General features: G+C 38.7%; 28 non-coding genes across 28 annotated transcripts; all 28 read right to left on the bottom strand.

The window, feature by feature from the left end:
- Positions 1–1630: 1630 nt before the first annotated feature.
- On the bottom strand, positions 1631–1702 carry trnac-gca (transfer RNA cysteine (anticodon GCA)). The gene has a single exon. It is a non-coding gene; the product is annotated as a tRNA-Cys (tRNA).
- A 1147-nt stretch (positions 1703–2849) lies between these two features.
- trnac-gca (transfer RNA cysteine (anticodon GCA)) lies at positions 2850–2921 on the bottom strand. The gene has a single exon. It is a non-coding gene; the product is annotated as a tRNA-Cys (tRNA).
- A 649-nt stretch (positions 2922–3570) lies between these two features.
- trnac-gca (transfer RNA cysteine (anticodon GCA)) lies at positions 3571–3642 on the bottom strand. Its single transcript has one exon. It is a non-coding gene; the product is annotated as a tRNA-Cys (tRNA).
- A 298-nt stretch (positions 3643–3940) lies between these two features.
- trnac-gca (transfer RNA cysteine (anticodon GCA)) lies at positions 3941–4012 on the bottom strand. The gene has a single exon. It is a non-coding gene; the product is annotated as a tRNA-Cys (tRNA).
- Positions 4013–5017: 1005 nt separating this feature from the next.
- Positions 5018–5089, bottom strand: trnac-gca (transfer RNA cysteine (anticodon GCA)). Its single transcript has one exon. It is a non-coding gene; the product is annotated as a tRNA-Cys (tRNA).
- Positions 5090–5497: 408 nt separating this feature from the next.
- Positions 5498–5569, bottom strand: trnac-gca (transfer RNA cysteine (anticodon GCA)). The gene has a single exon. It is a non-coding gene; the product is annotated as a tRNA-Cys (tRNA).
- A 299-nt stretch (positions 5570–5868) lies between these two features.
- On the bottom strand, positions 5869–5940 carry trnac-gca (transfer RNA cysteine (anticodon GCA)). Its single transcript has one exon. It is a non-coding gene; the product is annotated as a tRNA-Cys (tRNA).
- A 408-nt stretch (positions 5941–6348) lies between these two features.
- Positions 6349–6420, bottom strand: trnac-gca (transfer RNA cysteine (anticodon GCA)). Its single transcript has one exon. It is a non-coding gene; the product is annotated as a tRNA-Cys (tRNA).
- Positions 6421–6718: 298 nt separating this feature from the next.
- Positions 6719–6790, bottom strand: trnac-gca (transfer RNA cysteine (anticodon GCA)). Its single transcript has one exon. It is a non-coding gene; the product is annotated as a tRNA-Cys (tRNA).
- Positions 6791–8292: 1502 nt separating this feature from the next.
- Positions 8293–8364, bottom strand: trnac-gca (transfer RNA cysteine (anticodon GCA)). Its single transcript has one exon. It is a non-coding gene; the product is annotated as a tRNA-Cys (tRNA).
- A 298-nt stretch (positions 8365–8662) lies between these two features.
- trnac-gca (transfer RNA cysteine (anticodon GCA)) lies at positions 8663–8734 on the bottom strand. The gene has a single exon. It is a non-coding gene; the product is annotated as a tRNA-Cys (tRNA).
- Positions 8735–9382: 648 nt separating this feature from the next.
- Positions 9383–9454, bottom strand: trnac-gca (transfer RNA cysteine (anticodon GCA)). The gene has a single exon. It is a non-coding gene; the product is annotated as a tRNA-Cys (tRNA).
- A 298-nt stretch (positions 9455–9752) lies between these two features.
- On the bottom strand, positions 9753–9824 carry trnac-gca (transfer RNA cysteine (anticodon GCA)). Its single transcript has one exon. It is a non-coding gene; the product is annotated as a tRNA-Cys (tRNA).
- Positions 9825–10566: 742 nt separating this feature from the next.
- trnac-gca (transfer RNA cysteine (anticodon GCA)) lies at positions 10567–10638 on the bottom strand. Its single transcript has one exon. It is a non-coding gene; the product is annotated as a tRNA-Cys (tRNA).
- Positions 10639–11046: 408 nt separating this feature from the next.
- Positions 11047–11118, bottom strand: trnac-gca (transfer RNA cysteine (anticodon GCA)). Its single transcript has one exon. It is a non-coding gene; the product is annotated as a tRNA-Cys (tRNA).
- Positions 11119–12488: 1370 nt separating this feature from the next.
- On the bottom strand, positions 12489–12560 carry trnac-gca (transfer RNA cysteine (anticodon GCA)). Its single transcript has one exon. It is a non-coding gene; the product is annotated as a tRNA-Cys (tRNA).
- A 408-nt stretch (positions 12561–12968) lies between these two features.
- trnac-gca (transfer RNA cysteine (anticodon GCA)) lies at positions 12969–13040 on the bottom strand. Its single transcript has one exon. It is a non-coding gene; the product is annotated as a tRNA-Cys (tRNA).
- Positions 13041–13338: 298 nt separating this feature from the next.
- trnac-gca (transfer RNA cysteine (anticodon GCA)) lies at positions 13339–13410 on the bottom strand. The gene has a single exon. It is a non-coding gene; the product is annotated as a tRNA-Cys (tRNA).
- A 648-nt stretch (positions 13411–14058) lies between these two features.
- On the bottom strand, positions 14059–14130 carry trnac-gca (transfer RNA cysteine (anticodon GCA)). The gene has a single exon. It is a non-coding gene; the product is annotated as a tRNA-Cys (tRNA).
- Positions 14131–14428: 298 nt separating this feature from the next.
- On the bottom strand, positions 14429–14500 carry trnac-gca (transfer RNA cysteine (anticodon GCA)). The gene has a single exon. It is a non-coding gene; the product is annotated as a tRNA-Cys (tRNA).
- A 742-nt stretch (positions 14501–15242) lies between these two features.
- On the bottom strand, positions 15243–15314 carry trnac-gca (transfer RNA cysteine (anticodon GCA)). The gene has a single exon. It is a non-coding gene; the product is annotated as a tRNA-Cys (tRNA).
- A 776-nt stretch (positions 15315–16090) lies between these two features.
- Positions 16091–16162, bottom strand: trnac-gca (transfer RNA cysteine (anticodon GCA)). Its single transcript has one exon. It is a non-coding gene; the product is annotated as a tRNA-Cys (tRNA).
- A 408-nt stretch (positions 16163–16570) lies between these two features.
- On the bottom strand, positions 16571–16642 carry trnac-gca (transfer RNA cysteine (anticodon GCA)). The gene has a single exon. It is a non-coding gene; the product is annotated as a tRNA-Cys (tRNA).
- Positions 16643–16940: 298 nt separating this feature from the next.
- trnac-gca (transfer RNA cysteine (anticodon GCA)) lies at positions 16941–17012 on the bottom strand. The gene has a single exon. It is a non-coding gene; the product is annotated as a tRNA-Cys (tRNA).
- Positions 17013–18014: 1002 nt separating this feature from the next.
- Positions 18015–18086, bottom strand: trnac-gca (transfer RNA cysteine (anticodon GCA)). The gene has a single exon. It is a non-coding gene; the product is annotated as a tRNA-Cys (tRNA).
- Positions 18087–18256: 170 nt separating this feature from the next.
- Positions 18257–18328, bottom strand: trnac-gca (transfer RNA cysteine (anticodon GCA)). The gene has a single exon. It is a non-coding gene; the product is annotated as a tRNA-Cys (tRNA).
- Positions 18329–18736: 408 nt separating this feature from the next.
- trnac-gca (transfer RNA cysteine (anticodon GCA)) lies at positions 18737–18808 on the bottom strand. Its single transcript has one exon. It is a non-coding gene; the product is annotated as a tRNA-Cys (tRNA).
- Positions 18809–19106: 298 nt separating this feature from the next.
- trnac-gca (transfer RNA cysteine (anticodon GCA)) lies at positions 19107–19178 on the bottom strand. Its single transcript has one exon. It is a non-coding gene; the product is annotated as a tRNA-Cys (tRNA).
- Between the last annotated feature and the right edge of the window lie 28 nt (positions 19179–19206).

Consider the following 19206-nt stretch of genomic DNA (forward strand, 5'->3'; position numbering starts at 1 on the left):
AAACTTATAACTGTTTTATATCTTATCTTTAAAATTGATACAAGATTCGAAGTTACGTGACCTCACAAAACTAACAGTGAGGTGGGTCTGATTTAACTCCAGCTTAATGTCACAGGTTTGCCAGAAAGAGTAATTTCTAAATAAAATAAAATAAATAAATATTATACTGTAGGAATAACATAACAAAATACAACATAAATTATTCTGTGACAATTACACAAGAATGTTCTGAAACATTTTAACTCCTTTTTAAAAGGATATATGAGCTGAGCACACAAAACTTAAATTACTGTCAACTCATCAAGTCCAACTGAATGATGCATTGTAAAATTCTGCAACAATGCATGCAACCAATTAACAACAGTTTTGCAGAACCATATCTGCTTTTTCAGTTTTCAGGAAGGATATGTTATCATAATGGATTCATGGTGCCTCCGGCTGTGGAGAACCCCCTCTCAGATGGGGTGGAAGATGCTTGAACACAGAGGAAGGTTTTAGCCACTCCTGAAAGCAGGGGCAGTGTCTCTTTCTTGCTCCACCACCAAAGGATGGTATTATCCTTGCATGGGATGGCTTCTGTACAATTGGATCTCCTCATCCACTCTCTGGGACAGGGAAAGAATGGGCTGCCATTGTTGGAATGAAGAAGGTGTTGTTGCATGGAATTGCATTTATAACAAAGATTTCCAAGAAACATGGGCCTTGCTTTTCAGAATATGCTTTAGTCTCCAATGATGAGGAAACAGGAAATGACAACGTGTGACTTGGTGGAGGAACATGGAAGGGGGGATCCAGAGTTGAACAGGAGACCTCTTGATCTGCAGTTAACTGCTCTACTATTGAGCTACACACCCTATTATGGAACCTTGAAGAAAGCAACCTGACTTTTTCAAGTGTAGTTACATAAAAACTAATTTTTGACAATAGTTACAAAGAAAAACGAGTCTTGTTTTTCAGTATACATCTTACTAAATTAAAAGCAATTGTAAACAAACAACAATGACTTAGCAGGGATATACAGAATGGGGGCTCCAGACTTGAACTGGAGACCTACTGATGTGCTGTCAAGTACACTACCACTAAGCTATACACCCAACCACTAAAGATTAAAGAAAGCATCCTGATTTTCTCAGGTTTGGTTAAATGAAAAATAATTTTTGACAAGAGTTACAAAGAAACACGACTCTTGTTTTTCAGTATACACCTTACTAAATTAAAAGCAATCACAAATGAACAACACTGACTTGGCAGAGATGTAAAGAAGGGGGCATCCAGACTTGAAGTGGAGACCTCTTGATGTGCAGTCAAATGCTCTACAACTGAGCTAAACCCCCTATTGTGAACTACACACATACTCAAGGTTTGAAAAATTCAAATGTTTGTTGGCGTTAACTTTCTAGAAAGTTGCAAGGCATTGTTTAAACTGAAGAAGCTGTACACTGAAGAGCTAAACTTCAGCAAATTCACAATTGGAATATTGCAATGGTGTGCATTGCACTTCTCTTTTATGTGGACAGATATCCACATAAAACATAAACAGACATCCAGCGTTGAACAGGAGAACCCTGATAAACAGTCAGTGATGAGGAAGCAGAAACTGACAAGTTATGACATGGGGGAGGAACATGGAAGGGGGCATCTAGAGTAGAACTGGAGACCTCTTGATCTGCAGTCAAATGCTCTACCACTGAGCTATACCCCCTACTTTAGGAAACTGATGACATTAACCTGGTTTTTCCATGTTAGGGGGCATGAAAAATAATTTTTGACAATAGTTACAAAGAAACACGAGTCATGTTTTTCAGTATACACCTTAGTAAATTTAAAGCAACAGTAACTGAACACTGATTTAGCAGTGATATACATACGTGGTATTCTAGGATTGAACTGGAGACCTCTTGATCTGCAGTCAATTGCACTACTGCTGAACTACACCCCCATTATTAAGGAATGAAGAAAGCAACCTGAATTTTTCAGGTTTGCTTCCAAGAAAAAGTATTTTGGACAATGGTTGGCAAAAAAACACGAGTCTGGTTTTTCAGTATACACCTTACAAAATTAAAAGCAATAGCAAGTGAACAATACTGACTTGGCAGAGATGTAAAGAAGGGGGCATCTAGAATTGAACTGGAGACCTCTTGATCTGCAGTCAAATGCTCTATAACTGAGCTACACCCCCCACTGTGAAATAAACATATACTAAAGGTTTGAAAAATTGAAATGTTTGTTGGCGTTAACTTTCTAGAAAGTTGCAAGGCATTGTTTGAACTGAAGAAGCTTTACACTGAAGAGCTAAACTTCCGCAAATTCACAATTGGAATATCGCAATGGTATGCATTGCACTTCTCTTTTATTTGGACAGATAGATGGCAGTGGGGAATAAAACAGACATCCAGAGTTGAAGAGGAGAACCCTGCTACAAAGTCAGTGATGAGGAAGCAGAAACTGACAAGTTATGACATGGTGGATGAACATGGAAGGGGGCATCAATAGTTGAACTGGAGACCTCTTGATCTGCAGTCAAATGCTCTACCACTGAGCTACACCCCCTACTGTGAACAACACATATACTCAAGGTTTGAAAAATTCAAATGTTTGTTGGCGTTATCTTTCTAGAAAGTTGCAAGACATTGTTTAAACTGAAGAAGCTGTACACTGAAGAGCTAAACTTCAGCAAATTCACAAATGGAATATCACAATGGTGTGCATTGCACTTCTCTTTTATTTGGACAGATAGATGGCAGTGGGGGATAAAACAGACATCCAGAGTTGAACAGGAGAACCCTGCTAAACAGTCAATGATGAGGAAGCAGAAACTGACAAGTTATGACATGGGGGAGGAAAATGGAAGGGGGCATCCAGAGCTGAACTGGAGACCTCTTGATCTGCAGTCAAATGCTTTACCACTGAGCTATACCCCCTACTTTAGAAAACTAATGACATTAACCTGTTTTTTTCAGGTTTTGGTTACATGAAAAGTAAATTTTGACAATAGGTAAAAAGAAACAAGAGTCTTGTTTTTCAGCATACACCTTACTAAATTCACTGCAATTGTAAATGAACAACATTGACTTTGCAGCGATATACAGAAAGGGGATTCCAGAGTTGAACTGGAGACCTCTTGATCTGCAGTCAAATTCTCTACCACTGAGCTATACCCCCTACTTTAGAAAACTGATGACATTAACCTGGTTTTTCCATGTTAGGGGCATGAAAAATAATTTTTGACAATAGTTACAAAGAAACACGAGTCATGTTTTTTCAGTATACACCTCACTAAATTTAAAGTAACAGTAACTGAACAACACTGACATAGCAGTGATATACTTACGTGGTATTCTAGACTTGAACTGGAGACCTCTTGATCTGCAATCAATTGCACTACTGCTGAACTACACCCCCATTAATAAGGAGGAAGAAAGCAACCTGATTTTTTTCAGGTTTGCTTCCAAGAAAAAGTCTTTTGGACAGTGGTTGGCAAAAAAACACGAGTCTGGTTTTTCAGTATACACCTTACAAAATTAAAAGCAATAGCAAGTGAACAATACTGACTTGGCAGAGATGTAAAGAAGGGGGCATCCAGAATTGAACTGGAGACCTCTTGATCTGCAGTCAAATGCTCTACTACTGAGCTACACCGCCTACTGTGAACAACTCATACACTCAAGGTTTGAAAAATTCAAATATTTGTTGGCGTTATCTTTGTAGAAAGTTGCAAGACATTGTTTAAACTGAAGAAGCTGTAGACTGAAGAGCTAAACTTCAGCAAATTCACAATTGGAATATCGCAAAGGTGTGCATTGCACTTCTCTTTTATGTGGACAGATAGATGGCAGTGGGGAATAAAACAGACATCCAGAGTTGAACAGGAGAACCCTGCTACACAGTCAGTGAAGACGAAGCAGAAACTGACAAATTATGACATGGGGGAGGACCATGGAGGGAGCATCCAGAGTTGAACTGGAGACCTCTTGATCTGCAGTCAAATGCTCTACCACTGAGCTATACCCCCTAACTTGGAAATTCTGAAAAAATCAACCTGTTTTTTTCAGGTTTGGTTACATGAAAACTAAATATTGACAATAGATAAAAAGAAACAAGAGTCTTGTTTTTCAGCATATACTTTACTAAATTCAAAGCAATTGTAAATGAACAACATTGACTTAGCAGCGACATACAGAAGGGGACATCCAGAGTTGAACTGGAGACCTCTTGTTCTGCAGTCAATTCTCTACCACTGAGCTATAACCCCTACTTTAGAAAACTGATGACATTAACCTGGTTTTTCCATGTTAGGGGGCAGATAGTTACAAAGAAAGACGAGTCATGTTTTTTCAGTATACGCTTAACTAAATTTAAAGCAACAGTAACTGAACAACAACTGATTTAGCAGTGATATACTTACGTGGTATTCTAGACTTGAACTGGAGACCTCTTGATCTTCAGTCAATGGTACTACTGCTGAACTACACCCCCATTATTAAGGAATGAAGAAAGCAACCTGATTTTTTTCAGGTTTGCTTCCAAGAAAAAGTCGTTTGGACAACGATTGGCAAAAAAAACACGAGTCTGGTTTTTCAGTATACACCTTACAAAATTAAAAGCAATAGCAAGTGAACAATACTGACTTGGCAGAGATGTAAAGAAGGGGGCATCCAGATTTGAACTGGAGACCTCTTGATCTGCAGTCAAATGGTCTCCAACTGAGCTACACCCCCTACTGTGAACAACACATATACTCAAGTTTTCAAAAATTCAAATGTTTGTTGGCGTTATCTTTCTAGAAAGTTGCAAGGCATTTTTTAAACTGAAGAAGCTGTACACTGAAGAGCTAAACTTCAGCAAATTCACAATTGGAATATTGCAATGGTGTGCATTGCACTTCTCTTTTATTTGGACAGATAGATGGCAGTGCGGAATATTACAGTCATCCAGAGATGAACAGGAGAACCCTGCTAAACAATCAGTGATGAGGAAGCAGAAACTGACAAGTTATGACATGGGGGAGGAACATGGAAGGGGGCATCCAGAGTTGAACTGGAGACCTCTTGATCTGCAGTCAAATGCTCTACCACTGAGCTATACCCCCTACTTTAGAGAACAGATGACATTATCCTGGTTTTTCCATGTTAGGAGGCATGAAAAATAATTTTTGACAATAGCTAGAAAGAAACATGAGTTATGTTTTTCAGTATACACCTTACTAAATTTAAAGCAACAGTAACTGAACAACACTCATGTAGCAGTGATATACATACGTGGTATTCTAGAATTGAACTGGAGACCTCTTGATCTGCAGTCAATTGTTCTACTGCTGAACTACACCCCCATTATTAAGGAATGAAGAAAGCAACCTGATTTTTTCAGGTTTGCTTCCAAGAAAAAGTATTTTGGACAATGGTTGGCAAAAAAACACGAGTCTGGTTTTTCAGTATACACCTTACAAAATTAAAAGCAATATTAAGTGAACAATACTGACTTGTCAGAGATGTAAAGAAGAGGGTATCCAGAATTGAACTGGAGACCTCTTGATCTGCAGTCAAATGCTCTACCACTGAGCTACACCCCCTACTGTGAACAACTCATACACTCAAGGTTTGAAAAATTCAAATGTTTGTTGGCGTTATCTTTCTAGAAAGTTGCAAGATATTGTTTAAACTGAAGAAGCTGTTAGACTGAAGAGCTAAACTTCAGCAAATTCACAATTGGAATATCGCAAAGGTGTGCATTGCACTTCTCTTTTATGTGGACAGATAGATGGCAGTGGGGAATAAAACAGACATCCAGAGTTGAACAGGAGAACCCTGCTACACAGTCAGTAATGACGAAGCAGAAACTGACAAATTATGACATGGCGGAGGACCACGGAGGGGGCATCCAGAGTTGAACTGGAGACCTCTTGATCTGCAGTCAAATGCTCTACCACTGAGCCATACCCCCTACTTTAGAGAACAGATGACATTAACCTGGTTTTTCCATGTTAGGGGGCATGAAAAATAATTTTTGACAACAGCTAGAAAGAAACATGAGTCATGTTTTTCAGTATACACCTTACTAAATTTAAAGCAACAGTAACTGAACAACACTGATGTAGCAGTGATATACATACGTGGTATTCTAGAATTGAACTGGAGACCTCTTGATCTGCAGTCAATTGTTCTACTGCTGAACTACACCCCCATTATTAAGGAATGAAGAAAGCAACCTGATTTTTTCAGGTTTGCTTCCAAGAAAAAGTATTTTGGACAATAGTTGGCAAAAAAACACGAGTCTGGTTTTTCAGTATACACCTTACAAAATTAAAAGCAATATTAAGTGAACAATACTGACTTGTCAGAGATGTAAAGAAGAGGGTATCCAGAATTGAACTGGAGACCTCTTGATCTGCAGTCAAATGCTCTACCACTGAGCTACACCCCCTACTGTGAACAACTCATACACTCAAGGTTTGAAAAATTCAAATGTTTGTTGGCGTTATCTTTCTAGAAAGTTGCAAGACATTGTTTAAACTGAAGAAGCTGTAGACTGAAGAGCTAAACTTCAGCAAATTCACAATTGGAATTTCGCAAAGGTGTGCATTGCACTTCTCTTTTATGTGGACAGATAGATGACAGTGGGGAATAAAACAGAAATCCAGAGTTGAACAGGAGAACCCTGCTACACAGTCAGTAATGACGAAGCAGAAACTGACAAATTATGACATGGCGGAGGACCACGGAGGGAGCATCCAGAGTTGAACTGGAGACCTCTTGATCTGCAGTCAAATGCTCTACCACTGAGCTATACCCCCTAACTTGTAAATACTGAAAAAATCAACCTGTTTTTTTCAGGTTTGGTTACATGAAAACTAAATATTGACAATCGTTAAAAAGAAACAAGAGTCTTGTTTTTCAGCATATACCTTACTAAATTCAAAGCAATTGTAAATGAACAACATTGACTTAGAAGCGAAATACAGAAAGGGGCATCCAGAGTTGAACTGGAGATCTCTTGTTCTGCAGTCAAACACTCTACCACTGAGCTATACCCCCTAGTTTAGAGAATAGATGACATTAACCTGGTTTTTCCATGTTAGGGGCATGAAAAATAATTTTTGACAATAGCTAGAAAGAAACATGAGTCATGTTTTTCAGTATACACCTTACTAAATTTAAAGCAACAGTAACTGAACAACACTGATGTAGCAGTGATATACATACGTTGTATTCTAGAATAGAACTGGAGACCTCTTGATCTGCAGTCAATTGCACTACTGCTGAACTACACCCCCATTATTAAGGAATGAAGAAAGCAACCTGATTTTTTTCAGGTTTGCTTCCAAGAAAAAGTCGTTTGGACAACGATTGGCAAAAAAACACGAGTCTGGTTTTTCAGTACACACCTTACAAAATTAAAAGCAATAGCAAGTGAACAATACTGACTTGGCAGAGATGTAAAGAAGGGGGCATCCAGATTTGAACTGGAGACCTCTTGATCTGCAGTCAAATGGTCTCCAACTGAGCCACACCCCTTACTGTGAACAACACATATACTCAAGTTTTCAAAAATTCAAATGTTTGTTGGCGTTATCTTTCTAGAAAGTTGCAAGGCATTTTTTAAAGTGAAGAAGCTGTACTCTGAAGAGCTATACTTCAGCAAATTCACAATTGGAATATTGCAATGGTGTGCATTGCACTTCTCTTTTATTTGGACAGATAGATGGCAGTGCGGAATATTACAGTCACATCCAGAGATGAACAGGAGAACCCTGCTAAACAATCAGTGATGAGGAAGCAGAAACTGACAAGTTATGACATGGGGGAGGAACATGGAAGGGGGCATCAAGAGTAGAACTGGAGACCTCTTGATCTGCAGTCAAATGCTCTACCACTGAGCTATACCCCCTACTTTAGAGAACAGATGACATTAACCTGGTTTTTCCATGTTAGGGGGCATGAAAAATAATTTTTGACAACAGCTAGAAAGAAACATGAGTCATGTTTTTCAGTATACACCTTACTAAATTTAAAGCAACAGTAACTGAACAACACTGATGTAGCAGTGATATACATACGTGGTATTCTAGAATTGAACTGGAGACCTCTTGATCTGCAGTCAATTCTTCTACTGCTGAACTACACCCCCATTATTAAGGAATGAAGAAAGCAACCTGATTTTTTCAGGTTTGCTTCCAAGAAAAAGTATTTTGGACAATGGTTGGCAAAAAAACACGAGTCTGGTTTTTCAGTATACACCTTACAAAATTAAAAGCAATATTAAGTGAACAATACTGACTTGTCAGAGATGTAAAGAAGAGGGTATCCAGAATTGAAATGGAGACCTCTTGATCTGCAGTCAAATGCTCTACCACTGAGCTACACCCCCTACTGTGAACAACTCATACACTCAAGGTTTGAAAAATTCAAATGTTTGTTGGCGTTATCTTTCTAGAAAGTTGCAAGACATTGTTTAAACTGAAGAAGCTGTAGACTGAAGAGCTAAACTTCAGCAAATTCACAATTGGAATATCGCAAAGGTGTGCATTGCACTTCTCTTTTATGTGGACAGATAGATGGCAGTGGGGAATAAAACAGAAATCCAGAGTTGAACTGGAGAACCCTGCTACACAGTCAGTAATGACGAAGCAGAAACTGACAAATTATGACATGGCGGAGGACCACGGAGGGGGCATCCAGAGTTGAACTGGAGACCTCTTGATCTGCAGTCAAATGCTCTACCACTGAGCTATACCCCCTAACTTGGAAATACTGAAAAAATCAACCTGTTTTTTTCAGGTTTGGTTACATGAAAACTAAATATTGACAATCGTTAAAAAGAAACAAGAGTCTTGTTTTTCAGCATATACCTTACTAAATTCAAAGCAATTGTAAATGAACAACATTGACTTAGAAGCGAAATACAGAAAGGGGCATCCAGAGTTGAACTGGAGACCTCTTGTTCTGCAGTCAAACACTCTACCACTGAGCTATACCCCCTAGTTTAGAGAATAGATGACATTAACCTGGTTTTTCCATGTTAGGGGCATGAAAAATAATTTTTGACAATAGCTAGAAAGAAACATGAGTCATGTTTTTCAGTATACACCTTACTAAATTTAAAGCAACAGTAACTGAACAACACTGATGTAGCAGTGATATACATACGTTGTATTCTAGAATAGAACTGGAGACCTCTTGATCTGCAGTCAATTGCACTACTGCTGAACTACACCCCCATTATTAAGGAATGAAGAAAGCAACCTGATTTTTTCAGGTTTGCTTCCAAGAAAAAGTATTTTGGAAAATGGTTGGCAAAAAAACACGAGTCTGGTTTTTCAGTAGACACCTTACAAAATTAAAAGCAATAGCAAGTGAACAATACTGACTTGTCAGAGATGTAAAGCAGGGGGTATCCAGAATTGAACTGGAGACCTCTTGATCTGCAGTCAAATGCTCTACCACTGAGCTACACCCCCTACTGTGAGCGACTCATACACTCAAGGTTTGAAAAATTCAAATGTTTGTTGGCGTTATCTTTCTAGAAAGTTGCAAGACATTGTTTAAACTGAAGAAGCTGTAGACTGAAGAGCTAAACTTCAGCAAATTCACAATTGGAATATTGCAAAGGTGTGCATTGCACTTCTCTTTTATGTGGACAGATAGATGGCAGTGGGGAATAAAACAGACATCCAGAGTTGAAAAGGAGAACCCTGCTACACAGTCAGTGATGAAGAAGCAGAAACTGACAAATTATGACATGGGGGAGGACCATGGAGGGGGCATCCAGAGTTGAACTGGAGAACTCTTGATCTGCAGTCAAATGCTCTACCACTGAGCTATACCCCCTACTTTAGAAACTGATGACATTAACCTGGTTTTTCCATGTTAGGGGGCAGATAGTTACAAAGAAACACGAGTCATGTTTTTTCAGCATACACCTAACTAAATTTAAAGCAACAGTAACTGAACAACAACTGATTTAGCAGTGATATACTTACGTGGTATTCTAGACTTGAACTGGAGACTCTTGATCTGCAGTCAATTGTACTACTGCTGAACTACACCCCCATTATTAAGGAATGAAGAAAGCAACCTGATTTTTTTCAGGTTTGCTTCCAAGTAAAAGTCTTTTGGACAACGGTTGGCAAAAAACATGAGTCTGGTTACAAAATTAAAAGCAATAGCAAGTGAACAATACTGACTTGGCAGAGATGTAATGGGGGCATCCAGATTTGAACTGGAGACCTCTTGATCTGCAGTCAAATGGTCTCCAACTGAGCTACACCCCCTACTGTGAACAACAGATATACTCAAGTTTTCAAAAATTCAAACGTTTGTTGGCATTATCTTTCTAGAAAGTTGCAAGGCATTTTTTAAACTGAAGAAGCTGTACACTGAAGAGCTAAACTTCAGCAAATTCACAAATGGAATATTGCAATGGTGTGCATTGCACTTCTCTTTTATGTGGACAGATAGATGGCAGTGGGGAATAAAACAGAAATCCAGAGTTGATCAGGAGAACCCTGCTACAAAGTCAGTAATGAGGAAGCAGAGACTGACAAGTTATGACATGGGGGAGGAACATGGAAGAGGGCATCCAGAGTTGAACTGGAGACCTCTTGATCTGCAGTCAAATGCTCTACCACTGAGCTATACCCCCTACTTTAGAGAACATATGACATTATCCTGGTTTTTCCATGTTAGGGGGCATGAAAAATAATTTTTGACAATAGCTAGAAAGAAACATGAGTCATGTTTTTCAGTATACACCTTACTAAATTTAAAGCAACAGTAACTGAACAACACTCATGGAGCAGTGATATACATATGTGGTATTCTAGAATTGAACTGGAGAAATCTTGATCTGCAGTCAATTGTTCTACTGCTGAACTACACCCCCATTATTAAGGAATGAAGAAAGCAACCTGATTTTTTCAGGTTTGCTTCCAAGAAAAAATATTTTGGACAATGTTTGGCAAAAAAACACGAGTCTGGTTTTTCAGTATACACCTTACAAAATTAAAAGCAATATTAAGTGAACAATACTGACTTGTCAGAGATATAAAGAAGAGGGTATCCAGAATTGAACTGGAGACCTCTTGATCTGCAGTCAAATGCTCTACAACTGAGCTACACCCCCCACTGTGAAAGACTCATACACTCAAGGTTTGAAAAATTCAAATGTTTGTTGGCGTTATCTTTCTAGAAAGTTGCAAGACATTGTTTAAACTGAAGAATCTGTAGACTGAAGAGCTAAACTTCAGCAAATTCACAATTGGAATTCCGCAAAGGTGTGCATTGCACTTCTCTTTTATGTGGACAGATAGATGGCAGTGGGGAATAAAACTGAGATCCAGAGTTGAACAGGAGAACCCTGCTACACAGTCAGTGATGAACAAGCAGAAACTGACAAATTATGACATGGGGGAGGACCATGGAGGGGTCATCCAGAGTTGAACTGGAGACCTATTGATCTGCAGTCAATGCTCTACCACTGAGCTATACCGCCTAACTTGGAAATACTGAAAAAATCAACCTGTTTTTTTCAGGTTTGGTTACATGAAAACTAAATATTGACAATAGTTAAAAAGAAACAAGAGTCTTGTTTTTCAGCATATACCTTACTAAATTCACAGCAATTGTAAATGATCAACATTGACTTAGCAGCGATATACAGAAGGGGGCATCCAGAGTTGAACAGGAGACCTCTTGATCTGCAGTCAAATGCTTTACCACTGAGCAACACCCCCTACTTTAGAAAACTGATGAGATTAACCTGGTTTTTCCATGTTAGGGGGCAGATAGTTACAAAGAAACACGAGTCATGTTTTTTCAGTAGATGCTTAACTAAATTTAAAGCAACAGTAACTGAACAACAACTAATTTAGCAGTGATATACTTATGTGGTATTCTAGACTTGAACTGGAGACCTCTTGATCTGCAGTCAATTGTACTACTGCTGAACTACACCCCCATTATTAAGGAATGAAGAAAGCAACCTGATTTTTTTCAGGTTTGCTTCCAAGTAAAAGTCTTTTGGACAACGGTTGGCAAAAAAGCACGAGTCTGGTTTTTCAGTATACACCTTACAAAATTAAAAGCAATAGCAAGTGAACAATACTGACTTGGCAGAGATGTAAAGGGGACATCCAGATTTGAACTGTAGACCTCTTGATCTGCAGTCAAATGGGCTCCAACTGAGCTACACCCCTACTGTGAACAACACATATACTCAAGTTTTCAGAAATTCAAATGTTTGTTGGCGTTATCTTTCTAGAAAGTTGCAAGGCATTTTTTAAACTGAAGAAGCTGTACACTGAAGAGCTAAACTTCAGCAAATTCACAATTGGAATATTGTAATGATGTACATTGCACTTCTCTTTTATGTGGACAGATAGATGGCAGTGGGGAATAAAACAGACATCCAGAATTGATCAGGAGAACCCTGCTACACAGTCAGTAATGAGGAAGCAGAGACTGACAAGTTATGACATGGGGGAGGAACATGGAAGGGGGCATCCAGAGTTGAACTGGAGACCTCTTGATCTGCAGTCAAATGCTCTACCACTGAGCTATACCCCCTACTTTAGAGAACAGATGACATTATCCTGTTTTTTCCATGTTAGGGGGCATGAAAAATAATTTTTGACAATAGCTAGAAAGAAACATGAGTCATGTTTTTCAGTATACACCTTACTAAATTTAAAGCAACAGTAACTGAACAACACTCATGTAGCAGTGATATACATACGTGGTATTCTAGAATTGAACTGGAGACCTCTTGATCTGCAGTCAATTGTTCTACTGCTGAACTACACCCCCATTATTAAGGAATGAAGAAAGCAACCTGATTTTTTCAGGTTTGCTTCCAAGAAAAAATATTTTGGACAATGGTTGGCAAAAAAACACGAGTCTGGTTTTTCAGTATACACCTTACAAAATTAAAAGCAATATTAAGTGAACAATACTGACTTGTCAGAGATGTAAAGAAGAGGGTATCCAGAATTGAACTGGAGACCTCTTGATCTGCAGTCAAATGCTCTACCACTGAGCTACACCCCCTACTGTGAAAGACTCATACACTCAAGGTTTGAAAAATTCAAATGTTTGTTGGCGTTATCTTTCTAGAAAGTTGCAAGACATTGTTTAAACTGAAGAAGCTGTAGACTGAAGAGCTAAACTTCAGCAAATTCACAATTGGAATATCGCAAAGGTGTGCATTGCACTTCTCTTTTATGTGGACAGATAGATGGCAGTGGGGAATAAAACAGAAATCCAGAGTTGAACTGGAGAACCCTGCTACACAGTCAGTAATGACGAAGCAGAAACTGACAAATTATGACATGGCGGAGGACCACGGAGGGGGCATCCAGAGTTGAACTGGAGACCTCTTGATCTGCAGTCAAATGCTCTAACACTGAGCTATACCCCCTAACTTGGAAATACTGAAAAAATCAACCTGTTTTTTTCAGGTTTGGTTACATGAAAACTAAATATTGACAATCGTTAAAAAGAAACAAGAGTCTTGTTTTTCAGCATATACCTTACTAAATTCAAAGCAATTGTAAATGAACAACATTGACTTAGAAGCGAAATACAGAAAGGGGCATCCAGAGTTGAACTGGAGACCTCTTGTTCTGCAGTCAAACACTCTACCACTGAGCTATACCCCCTAGTTTAGAGAATAGATGACATTAACCTGGTTTTTCCATGTTAGGGGCATGAAAAATAATTTTTGACAATAGCTAGAAAGAAACATGAGTCATGTTTTTCAGTATACACCTTACTAAATTTAAAGCAACAGTAACTGAACAACACTGATGTAGCAGTGATATACATACGTTGTATTCTAGAATAGAACTGGAGACCTCTTGATCTGCAGTCAATTGCACTACTGCTGAACTACACCCCCATTATTAAGGAATGAAGAAAGCAACCTGATTTTTTCAGGTTTGCTTCCAAGAAAAAGTATTTTGGAAAATGGTTGGCAAAAAAACACGAGTCTGGTTTTTCAGTAGACACCTTACAAAATTAAAAGCAATAGCAAGTGAACAATACTGACTTGTCAGAGATGTAAAGCAGGGGGTATCCAGAATTGAACTGGAGACCTCTTGATCTGCAGTCAAATGCTCTACCACTGAGCTACACCCCCTACTGTGAGCGACTCATACACTCAAGGTTTGAAAAATTCAAATGTTTGTTGGCGTTATCTTTCTAGAAAGTTGCAAGACATTGTTTAAACTGAAGAAGCTGTACACTGAAGAGCTAAACTTCAGCAAATTCACAATTGGAATATTGCAAAGGTGTGCATTGCACTTCTCTTTTATGTGGACAGATAGATGGCAGTGGGGAATAAAACAGACATCCAGAGTTGAACAGGAGAACCCTGCTACACAGTCAGTGATGAAGAAGCAGAAACTGACAAATTATGACATGGGGGAGGACCATGGAGGGGGCATTCAGAGTTGAACTGGAGAACTCTTGATCTGCAGTCAAATGCTCTACCACTGAGCTATACCCCCTACTTTAGAAACTGATGACATTAACCTGGTTTTTCCATGTTAGGGGGCAGATAGTTACAAAGAAACACGAGTCATGTTTTTTCAGCATACACCTAACTAAATTTAAAGCAACAGTAACTGAACAACAACTGATTTAGCAGTGATATAATTACGTGGTATTCTAGACTTGAACTGGAGACTCTTGATCTGCAGTCAATTGTACTACTGCTGAACTACACCCCCATTATTAAGGAATGAAGAAAGCAACCTGATTTTTTTCAGGTTTGCTTCCAAGTAAAAGTCTTTTGGACAACGGTTGGCAAAAAACATGAGTCTGGTTACAAAATTAAAAGCAATAGCAAGTGAACAATACTGACTTGGCAGAGATGTAAAGGGGGCATCCAGATTTGAACTGGAGACCTCTTGATCTGCAGTCAAATGGTCTCCAACTGAGCTACACCCCCTACTGTGAACAACACATATACTCAAGTTTTCAAAAATTCAAATGTTTGTTGGCGTTATCTTTCTAGAAAGTTGCAAGGCATTTTTTAAACTGAAGAAGCTGTACACTGAAGAGCTAAACTTCAGCAAATTCACAAATGGAATATTGCAATGGTGTGCATTGCACTTCTCTTTTATGTGGACAGATAGATGGCAGTGGGGAATAAAACAGACATCCAGAGTTGATCAGGAGAACCCTGCTACAAAGTCAGTAATGAGGAAGCAGAGACTGACAAGTTATGACATGGGGGAAGAACATGGAAGAGGGCAACCAGAGTTGAACTGGAGACCTCTTGATCTGCAGTCAAATGCTCTACCAATGAGCTATACCCCCTACTTTAGAGAACATATGACATTATCCTGCTTTTTCCATGTTAGGGGGCATGAAAAATAATTTTTGACAATAGCTAGAAAGAAACATGAGTCATGTTTTTCAGTATACACCTTACTAAATTTAAAGCAACAGTGACTGAACAACACTCATGGAGCAGTGATATACATACGTTGTATTCTAGAATAGAACTGGAGACCTCTTGATCTGCAGTCAATTGCACTAATGCTGAACTACACCCCCATTATTAAGGAATGAAGAAAGCAACCTGATTTTTTTCAGGTTTGCTTCTAAGTAAAAGTCTTTTGGACAACGGTTGGCAAAAAAACACGAGTCTGGTTTTTCAGTATACACCTTACAAAATTAAAAGCAATAGCAAGTGAACAATACTGACTTGGCAGAGATGTAAAGGGGACATCCAGATTTGAACTGTAGACCTCTTGATCTGCAGTCAAATGGTCTCCAACTGAGCTACACCCCTACTGTGAACAACACATATACTAAAGTTTTCAGAAATTCAAATGTTTGTTGGCGTTATCTTTCTAGAAAGTTGCAAGGCATTTTTTAAACTGAAGAAGCTGTACACTGAAGAGCTAAACTTCAGCAAATTCACAATTGGAATATTGTAATGGTGTGCATTGCACTTCTCTTTTATGTGGACAGATAGATGGCAGTGGGGAATAAAACAGACATCCAGAATTGATCAGGAGAACCCTGCTACACAGTCAGTAATGAGGAAGCAGAGACTGACAAGTTATGACATGGGGGAGGAACATGGAAGGGGGCATCCAGAGTTGAACTGGAGACCTCTTGATCTGCAGTCAAATGCTCTACCACTGAGCTATACCCCCTACTTTAGAGAACAGATGACATTATCCTGGTTTTTCCATGTTAGGGGGCATGAAAAATAATTTTTGACAATAGCTAGAAAGAAACATGAGTCATGTTTTTCAGTATACACCTTACTAAATTTAAAGCAACAGTAACTGAACAACACTCATGTAGCAGTGATATACATACGTGGTATTCTAGAATTGAACTGGAGACCTCTTGATCTGCAGTCAATTGTTCTACTGCTGAACTACACCCCCATTATTAAGGAATGAAGAAAGCAACCTGATTTTTTCAGGTTTGCTTCCAAGAAAAAATATTTTGGACAATGGTTGGCAAAAAAACACGAGTCTGGTTTTTCAGTATACACCTTACAAAATTAAAAGCAATATTAAGTGAACAATACTGACTTGTCAGAGATGTAAAGAAGAGGGTATCCAGAATTGAACTGGAGACCTCTTGATCTGCAGTCAAATGCTCTACCACTGAGCTACACCCCCTACTGTGAAAGACTCATACACTCAAGGTTTGAAAAATTCAAATGTTTGTTGGCGTTATCTTTCTAGAAAGTTGCAAGACATTGTTTAAACTGAAGAAGCTGTAGACTGAAGAGCTAAACTTCAGCAAATTCACAATTGCAATATCGCAAAGGTGTGCATTGCACTTCTCTTTTATGTGGACAGATAGATGGCAGTGGGGAATAAAACAGAGATCCAGAGTTGAACAGGAGAACCCTGCTACACAGTCAGTGATGAACAAGCAGAAACTGACAAATTATGACATGGGGGAGGACCATGGAGGGGGCATCCAGAGTTGAACTGGAGACCTCTTGATCTGCAGTCAAATGCTCTACCACTGAGCTATACCGCCTAACTTGGAAATACTGAAAAAATCAACCTGTTTTTTTCAGGTTTGGTTACATGAAAACTAAATATTGACAATAGTTAAAAAGAAACAAGAGTCTTGTTTTTCAGCATATACCTTACTAAATTCACAGCAATTGTAAATGATCAACATTGACTTAGCAGCGATATACAGAAGGGGGCATCCAGAGTTGAACAGGAGACCTCTTGATCTGCAGTCTAATGCTTTACCACTGAGCAAAACCCCCTACTTTAGAAAACTGATGACATTAACCTGGTTTTTCCATGTTAGGGGGCAGATAGTTACAAAGAAACACGAGTCATGTTTTTTCAGTAGATGCTTAACTAAATTTAAAGCAACATTAACTGAACAACAACTAATTTAGCAGTGATATACTTACGTGGTATTCTAGACTTGAACTGGAGACCTCTTGATCTGCAGTCAATTGTACTACTGCTGAACTACACCCCCATTATTAAGGAATGAAGAAAGCAACCTGATTTTTTTCAGGTTTGCTTCCAAGTAAAAGTCTTTTGGACAACGGTTGGCAAAAAAACACGAGTCTGGTTATTCAGTATATACCTTACAAAATTAAAAGCAATAGCAAGTGAACAATACTGACTTGGCAGAGATGTAAAGGGGGCATCCAGATTTGAACTGGAGACCTCTTTATCTGCAGTCAAATGGTCTCCAACTGAGCTACACCCCCAACTGTGAACAACAGATATACTCAAGTTTTCAAAAATTCAAACGTTTGTTGATGTTATCTTTCTAGAAAGTTGCAAGAAATTTTTTAAACTGAAGAAGCTGTACACTGAAGAGCTAAACTTCAGCAAATTCACAAATGGAATATTGCAATGGTGTGCATTGCACTTCTCTTTTATGTGGACAGATAGATGGCAGTGGGGAATAAAACAGACATCCAGAGTTGATCAGGAGAACCCTGCTACACAGTCAATAATGAGGAAGCAGAGACTGCGAAGTTATGACATGGGAGAGGAACATGGAAGGGGGCATCCAGAGTTGAACTGGAGACCTCTTGATCTGCAGTCAAATGCTCTACCACTGAGCTATACCCCTAACTTGGAAATACTGAAAAAATCAACCTGTTTTTTTTTCAGGTTTGGTTACATGAAAACTAAATATTGACAATAGTTAAAAAGAAACAAGAGTCTTGTTTTTCAGCATATACCTTACTAAATTCAAAGCAATTGTAAATGAACAACATTGACTTAGAAGCAAAATACAGAAGGGGGCATCCAGAGTTGAACTGGAGACCTCTTGATCTGCAGTCAAATGCTCTACCACTGAGCTATACCCCCTACTTTAGAGAACAGATGACATTATCCTGGTTTTTCCATGTTAGGGGGCATGAAAAATAATTTTTGACAATAGCTAGAAAGAAACATGAGTCATGTTTTTCAGTATACACCTTACTAAATTTAAAGCAACAGTAACTGAACAACACTCATGTAGCAGTGATATACATACGTGGTATTCTAGAATTGAACTGGAGACCTCTTGATCTGCAGTCAATTGTTCTACTGCTGAACTACACCCCCATTATTAAGGAATGAAGAAAGCAACCTGATTTTTTCAGGTTTGCTTCCAAGAAAAAGTATTTTGGACAATGGTTGGCAAAAAAACACGAGTCTGGTTTTTCAGTATACACCTTACAAAATTAAAAGCAATATTAAGTGAACAATACTGACTTGTCAGAGATGTAAAGAAGAGGGTATCCAGAATTGAACTGGAGACCTCTTGATCTGCAGTCAAATGCTCTACCACTGAGCTACACCCCCTACTGTGAACAACTCATACACTCAAGGTTTGAAAAATTCAAATGTTTGTTGGCGTTATCTTTCTAGAAAGTTGCAAGACATTGTTTAAACTGAAGAAGCTGTAGACTGAAGAGCTAAACTTCAGCAAATTCACAATTGGAATATCGCAAAGGTGTGCATTGCACTTCTCTTTTATATGGACAGATAGATGGCAGTGGGGAATAAAACAGAAATCCAGAGTTGAACTGGAGAACCCTGCTACACAGTCAGTAATGACGAAGCAGAAACTGACAAATTATGACATGGCGGAGGACCACGGAGGGGGCATCCAGAGTTGAACTGGAGACCTCTTGATCTGCAGTCAAATGCTCTACCACTGAGCTATACCCCCTAACTTGGAAATACTGAAAAAATCAACC

The sequence above is a fragment of the Nothobranchius furzeri genome, chromosome 9, assembly GCF_043380555.1.
Source record: "Nothobranchius furzeri strain GRZ-AD chromosome 9, NfurGRZ-RIMD1, whole genome shotgun sequence".
Lineage (NCBI taxonomy): Eukaryota > Metazoa > Chordata > Actinopteri > Cyprinodontiformes > Nothobranchiidae > Nothobranchius > Nothobranchius furzeri.